Source organism: Oryctolagus cuniculus, chromosome X, assembly GCF_051225735.1.
Source record: "Oryctolagus cuniculus isolate XC-2025 breed Fujian yellow rabbit chromosome X, ASM5122573v1, whole genome shotgun sequence".
In the NCBI taxonomy this organism is placed as follows: Eukaryota; Metazoa; Chordata; class Mammalia; order Lagomorpha; family Leporidae; genus Oryctolagus; species Oryctolagus cuniculus.
In genome coordinates this window covers 8,491,626-8,499,572 of record NC_142888.1, presented here as the reverse complement: position 1 = coordinate 8,499,572, position 7,947 = coordinate 8,491,626, and positions in this window count along the sequence as shown.

The following is a 7,947-nucleotide window of genomic DNA, read 5'->3' as shown; positions in this document are numbered from 1 at the left end:
CCTGCGGCTTCCCGCTCTCATTCTTATCCCCGCGGCTTCCCGGCTGCGCCCGCCCCGAGGCTGCTTCTCAGCGGCTTCCCGGCTGAGCCGCTTCAGCCTGCGCCTCTCTCATCTGCGCAGCTTCCCGGCTTTGCGCGGCTTCCCGGCGCCTCGCCCCGCCGGCGGGTTCCCGGCTCTGCGCGCACGCTCCGCGGTCTCCACGCACTTCGCGCCCGCACCACGGCCTCGCGCCAACGCCCCGTGCTCTCTCTGCACGCGGCGGCTTCCGCGAATGTTTCCGCCACCACCGGCATTCAGTCCAAGTTCCCCGGACTAACCTGGCGAATTCTGGCGGCCCACGTCTCTGCCTCTGGTTCCAGATCTTCGCCTCTTGCTCCCCAGGGTGACTTGAAGAATTCCAAGATGGCTTGGCCTGCACTCGCGGCTTCATCCTCCCTAACATTTTTCTCTACCCGGTATGTTTCCCTAAGTTTTCTTCCAACAATATTCCTCTCATTTCTCCTGGCTACTCCCCACAGTTCGTATCCGAGTCCAAGCCTCCTCCAGGTTTCACTTTCGCTTTCAATCTCCTAGCTTCCCCGCCATAGTCCGCATCCGAGTCTATGAAAGCTTTCACTTTCGCTTTCAATCCTAACTTCTTTCCCACAGTCCATATCCGAGTCTATGCCTAGGCTTTCAATAGCTTCTTCCGGCACCTTTCTTGTCCAGCTTTCCCCTAGGCTGTTTGCTAGTCTCTCTCTCCGATATTTTCCCAGTTCTTCCCGTTTCTTCCCTCCTAAGTTTGCTATCCGAGTCAGGTTTCCTAATCCGAGTCACGTTTCCTATCCGAGCTAGGTTTCCTATCCGTCCTGGGTTTCCTATCCGAGTCACGGCACCATTATGTCGCTCCCCGTCTTCATGGGGGAACGACACTAAGCCCTGCCTAGGCTTCATATCCGAGTCACGGCACCATTATGTCGCTCCCCGTCTTCGTGGGGGAACGACACAAGACCCTGCGCTGTTCTTTCGTCTGCTCGGCCCTCCCCGGGTTTGCTGCTGGTTCTTCCCGGGTTGGCTACTATCCCTTCCACCTCCGTGGAAGGGCAGTTCCCCCTGGCCGCATTCCCCACTTCCGCAGGGGAGCGGCACACCGCCGGCCGGCTCGTCTCGGGGGCTGCACAGGTGTTCCTTCAGCTAGATGTTCCCCTTAGATGTTCCTGGTGCATGCCGTTTCTCTCCTCCTTTATAGTCCTCCTCCGCCAATCCCAACTCGGCTGCCCACACGCCGAGTACGCTGCTCTCCAATCAGGAGCAAGTCCTACAGTTAATTGGTTGAACTGGAGGCAGCTGTGCGGAAGCTGTTTACTTCTCTCCCAGCGCCATACTGTGGGAGAGCAGATGCATAGAATAAGTCTTAATTCCAGTAACTCAGTCCAGTCCGGGCTGCTCCCCACACATATATTCTATTTGGGTTATACAAAAGTAATATAAAAATAAATTAAAATAAATGATATATTCAGTAAGTGCTGTGGGATTCTAGGACAGATATGAGCTGGAAATCTGGGGGAATGCTGAATTATGGAAGTAGGGTTACAGGGTTTTTAAAATTTTTTTATTTATATAAAGGAAAAATTTTCATGTATTTAATATATAGTTTTAAAAATATAGTGATACTTCCCACCGTAACCTCCCTCCCTCCCTCACTCCCACTCTTCCTCCTCTTCCTTCCATATTTTTCTTTTAATTTTGGTGATGATACACTTTGAGTTTAGTTTGTCATCACAAACTCAATGCTCCACTAAATAAAACAGTAGGTAGACAGGCTACTGTTCCTCAGGACAAGGGTTATTAATAATTGTCAAACCACAAAGTATCAATTTAACTCATATACATTGCATTTTTTTGTGGAGACAAAGGTGAAGGAGGAGATAAACACAAGGGACATGTCGACTTTACATCATGTTAATGTATAGCAAATACAGGAATGAACTTATGAGAAGATCTTGAATACTGAGGAACACTCCAGATCTGTGATTTGCCATACTAGCTAGTCTGGCTCAGAAGTTCCATACAGGAGCAGGCTACATAAGCAGCAGAGATTTCGACGGTGAGATTGAATATAGATTGTAAAGTCCTTGGAAATGTAGCTGAGTATTCTAGATTTTTGATGTAAAACATTGAAGAGGCAATGAAAACAGAGTTTGAAGAGATGTTCAAGAAATACTCCTGGGTTTTTGGTATCTTAGACTGATTAGTTTGTTGAAGCAAATAGTAGACATAGAATAGGACTAATACGTTATTGTTTATTTAAAAAAGAAAATGGCACAGACTTGTTCTGATGAAACAAAAAATGAGTTAGAGCTAGAAATTGGAGAATGATACGTACACACAAAATCCTGTTTGCACGTCTGGATCTACATGGACACATATGGGGACACTATAAAAGTTCATGGAAAATAAAATTAAAAGATAAGTTTATTTTGGTGCAAAAAAAAAAAAGTTGAAATTCTTGCTTAAGAGCAGTTTCCAAAGTTCATTAGAATGTGAATCCTGAAAAAACTATAGATTTCAACATCTTTTGCCTCCAGATAAACTTGTAATTGTTTCCCATGAATTGTTTGAGGTACCCCCATAGTTGTCACTAACTGTCTCGGTGCTGGGTCATTGAGAGACCTGGGAATGAGCAGTCATGATGACTGCTAGATCCAGCTCTGCCACCCCCATCCCTGCGCTCTTTTCCTGATACACTCAGAATTGCTGTCTTGCCTAGTAAGGAATTGCAATTTTAAAATATACCTGGTGGCTTGCTTAAAGAGACAAAGCTTCTACCTTCAGTTCATTAACACTGTCTATCACTGATAATAGGAATTTCTGTGTTGTTTTCCTTATAAAGACAATGGATTATCCTTGGTTGATAATTTAGTGAGGATCCTTTATTCTAGCACTTTCTAGCAACTGGTATAAATTCAATGTCAAAAGTGCAAAGGATTTTAAGCTCCATATAATGTTATTGTTAAAGTTTTAATTTGCATCAATTTAATTCTCTTGTCAGTTGTCACACCCTATTAAAGTTGTGCCTCATCACAGGCTGAAAGAGCAAATTGAGTCTGAGGTACGAGACAATGTGGTATCTTGGGAAAGCCTGTCCGTGGTCCATATTCCGGCCATTTTGAACGCATTGATTGTTAGTTTTTACTCTTTTAGGACTGCATTTGCTGACCATCAGAGATTTGTAAGCAGTGCCAGCATTTCACCCTTCTTTTGAGAAAGCTTGGAGGACACTATTTTTTTCTTTCTTCCTTCCTTTTTTTCTTTATTCACCTCCTTCCTTTGCTTCTCATATGAACTTGCAGTATCTTCTTCTTTTTTCTTTCTTTCTTTTTTTTTTTTTGCCAGGCAGTTAGTGAGAGAGAGAGAGAGAGAGAGACAGAGAGAAAGGTCTTCCTTTTCCATTGGTTCACCCCCAAAATGGCCACTACGGCTGGCCCGCTGCACCAGTGCTTCTCCTGGTCTCCCATGGGGGTGCAGGGCCCAAGCACTTGGGCCATCCTCCACTGCACTCCCGGGCCACAGCAGAGAGCTGGACTGGAAAAGGAGCAACCGGGACAGAATCCAGCGCCCCGACCGGGACTAGAACCCGGTGTGCCGGCGCCGCAAGGCGGAGGATTAGCCAAGTGAGCTGCGGTGCCAGCCGCAGTATGTTCTTTTGAATTAACCTTTCCACCCCTGTAGAATAACTCATTAAAAACTAAATCAGATCATGACACTCCTCAAATCCTTCTAATGGCCTGCTACTTTGCTCAGAATAAAAAATCCCTTTAAAACTCCCGAATTCCTGCATGATCCAGCCTCTTGCTGCCCCCTGACTCCCTCACCTCTTTCTTTCACGCGTGCTTGCTTCGATGCAGTTACTCTAGCGCCATGACCCCTTGGAAATGGCCAGACGTGCCTCTGCTTCCAAACCTTTGCGCTGTTCCTTCCACCTACGTGGAATACTTTACTCCAGTGATTCATGCAATTACATACGTTGTTTCACTCCCTTCCATTCTCTACTCAAGCATCATATTTTCATTGATGATTTCCCTGAGCACATCAAAAATTATACTTCACAATAATTACCATTTCCTGCTTTCTTGCTTTATTTCTCTTCTAAGCTATTATCGTAGTCCAAAAGGCTGCATATTATATTTACTTATCTTTATATTATCTCCCCCTCCTCAAGTAGGACTCGAACTCCATGAGGGAGCCTGTCTATCTGTTCACTACTAATAACTAGAACAGTGCCTGATACAGTATGGGCTCTCAGTACATATTTGCTGAGTGAATAAGTGCACTTTAATCTGCTGTGTCTTTGTATTAGTTTACACAACTCTCTCTTCCCTCTCCATCTTCTCTCCTTTCTCTTTTTCTTTTTCCCAAGTGGAACTGTTAGAACGGTAAGCCTTCAGATCCTTTTGTCTTTTGCCAAGGTTATCAGTTTCCCAAAGAACACAATGGAATGATAGTTGTATTGATTATACCAAAGGGAATGTCTGTCTTGCCTTGTAGGTATCTGGTGTTAAAAGGATGGATGATATGGGTTTTCTTTAGTTATTGTCATGTTTTTGGAATGTGTAAGAGGTCAAGCCACTGCTTGTATACAAAAAGTAGATTCTCTTGACCTGTCCATATCTTAACCATTATATCCCCAAGACTTTACGCAAAGCCTGAAGCTTCTCAAGTATTCAGCAATTACTTGATGGTGGCTGGTGTGGTACAGCAGGTGAAGGTGCTGTTCCTGTTGTTTCACTACTGAGCCAGCCCCTGCTTATGTACCAGGGAAGGCAGCAGAAGATGGCCCACGTTCTTGGGTCCCTGCAGTCTACATGGGAGACTAGGATGCAATTCCTGGCCCTTGGCTTCAGCCTGGCCCAGCGGATGGCAGATCTCCCCACCCCATCTGTTTCCATCTCAGTCACTCCCTCTCTCTTTGTTGCTCTGCCTTTCAAATAAACAAATAAATGAATAAACAAATCGTTAGAAATATTGAACAAAATAAAGAAAGTAATGGCATTCATTCTTTTGATTCCCACAGATCTATGGATCTCCTAAGGAAGAGGGCCTTCCTTGCCTGAAACTAGCAGATCAAGAGTGATGGATGTCCAGGTTGAAATTTCTTCTTGGTATTTACTTCGTGCAAGAAGTCATGAAATGCAGCATCCTGTGAGAAGGTAAAAAGCAGCTCTCTGTTTAGTCCTACCCGGGTGCCAAAGGTAAGGAAGTAAAACAATCCATCTTTGAAGTTTTAACAGTTTGTTGAATGCCAAGTATGGAAACCTCAGGCAGGATGTGGAATATAATAAGGTTTGTAACTGTGGGAGCTAATTAGATATGCTAGGCCATGCAACTTGTATTCCATAAGCCGGAAACTTTTAATGGGTCTTTTTATTTCCCTTGGGTGTACCCTTCTTCCCTTCTACTGCAGGCTGTTGCTCAAGTGTCTGTGGTCATTGCTAATTACCTGTTTGCCTCAGGCAAGAGAGGTTGTGACTGTCAGTCCAAAGCAGCCTTGGGCAAGATAATTCACAACTATATTTACCAAGAATTCTTCCATAAGTGCACTTCTTCACTCCCCATCCTCACAGTGGTCTTGGTGCTTTTAAAATTTTTCATTGCTTAGAGATATTTGATCCAATCCATCCCCCCGGATTCTGAGCTTTTGACTTTTTAGAGTCTCTGGGTCCTATGAATCTGCATCTGTTCTTGCTAACCCAGGGAATCAATATTCCATAGTATCTAAGATCATGGAATTAAAAAATGCATTATCATAATTTAGGGGCTACCTCATATGACCTTCAGCTTTTTGAAACTTATTTATTGACTGCTTACATTTTAAGCATCTGACCAAATGAATACTGTATGGTAACATAATACATTGAAAATAAATGATAGATGTTTGAGACAGTCACTAGAGAGCACATATTTGACTTATATCTCTCTAGGTTTCTTTCTAAAATAAGAAAATACAGTTGTCAAAAATAGATAAATTAATTTGGGTGAAGAAAATAGAAAAGGAGATAACTAACCACTGAGAAATAAAAGTATGTAAAAATACTTTAAAGAGTAGAAAATGAATTAAGAAATAAGTTATTTGATGCAAAAATTTGAAATCATGCATAGTTTTTAAATCATATGCATGAAGTTTTTACGTGAACTTTTTTTAGGATCCTTAGGGCCATTCTAGCATGGATTTCAAAATGTTTGCACCAAAATAAGCTTATCTTCTAATTCCTTTTCCATTGACTGTTTGAAGTCTCCTTGTATGTATTTTATTCAGAGATATGTGGGTTACCATCATAAATTCAAGGAGAAAAACCACTTAAAACGTTTTTTAAAAGTATTTATTTGTTTATTTTTTGAGGAATACAAATTTCATAGGTACAACTTTAGGAATATAGTTATTCTTCCCACCATACCCGCCCTCCCACCTACACTCCCACATCTCCTCCTCCTCCCTCTCATTCCCACTCCCATTCTCCATTAAGATTAATTTTCACTTAACTTTGTACACAGAAGACCAATTCTATACTAGGTAACTATTTCAACAATTTGTACACATACACACAAACACACACACCAAAAACAAAAACAAAGAGACTGTTTCAGAAAACTCTCATTGATACAACTCATTGAGGACAGAGGTCCTGCTTGGGGAGTAGTGCACAGTGACTCCTGTTGTTGATTTAACAATCAACACTCTTACGTATGATGTCAGTGACCACCTGAGGCTCTTGACATGAAAGAAGCCTTGGTAACCCTGCCTTTCAAATAAATAAATAATTCTTTAAAAAAAAAAAGACATACCATATAGAACTCTTATGTTTGAAATGACTTTTTTAACTTATTTATTTGAGAGCTAGAGTCACAGACAGTGAGAGGGAGAGACAGAGAGAAAGGTCTTTCATCTGCTGGTTCACTCCCCAGATGGCCACAACAGTTGGAGCCGAACTGATCCAAAGCCAGGAGCCAGGAGCTTTTTCCAGGTCTCCCACATAGGTTCAGGGGCCCAAGCACTTGGGCCATCTTCCACTGCTTTCCAAGGCCACAGCAGAGAGCTGGATTGGAAGAGGAGCAGCCGGGACTAGAACCGGCGCCCATATGGGATGCCAGCACTGCAGGCAGAGGATTAACCTACTGCGCCACGGCGTCGGCCCCTGAAGTGACTTTCAAAAAGAAAAATAAAGCAATTGCAAACAAGAAGTCATTAGGGACAGACTGGGATTGGGGGTACATAAAATTAGAACTTACAGAAACAAAAATTGTACCGAATAGGTTAAGCATACGGTAATATATTCATAAAATGGAATGCTAATAAGCTTTGAAAATGAATGAACTACAGTTATATCACCAACTTGCCTTCATTGCATGCTCTCTATTCTTTCCTTCTGAAATTCTCACCAGGATGAGAGTTTTCCAGGAGTGATAGAAAATGTAAACATAGAAAACAATGAATTAAAAGATGATAAATCAAAATACTTATAAAAGTCACATGATAGAGAAGCTGAAGAATATCAATGATAAAAATATGTTAAAAATCACCCCTTAAACATAGGAAAGATTGAGGTGAACATTGTGGGGCAGTGTTGAACACCACTTGAGACATGCACATCACACTTCAGAATGCTGGTTCAGGTTGTGGCTACCCTGTGCTTCTGATAAAGCTTATTGCTTATGTAACTGGGAGGCAGTACATGATGACTCAAGTGCTTGGGACCCTGCCACCTACATGGGACATCCAGTAGAGCTCCTGGATCCTTGCTTTAGCCTGGCCTTGCCTTAGCTATTGCAGACATTTAGGGGGTAAACCAGCAGATGGAAATCTGTCTCTCTCTCTCTCTGACTTTCTCACTCTGCCTTTTATAAATCTTGTTAATACAGAGGAAATGCTGTTCACAAAGGAAAGATAAATCATTTGGTAGCAGACTACTA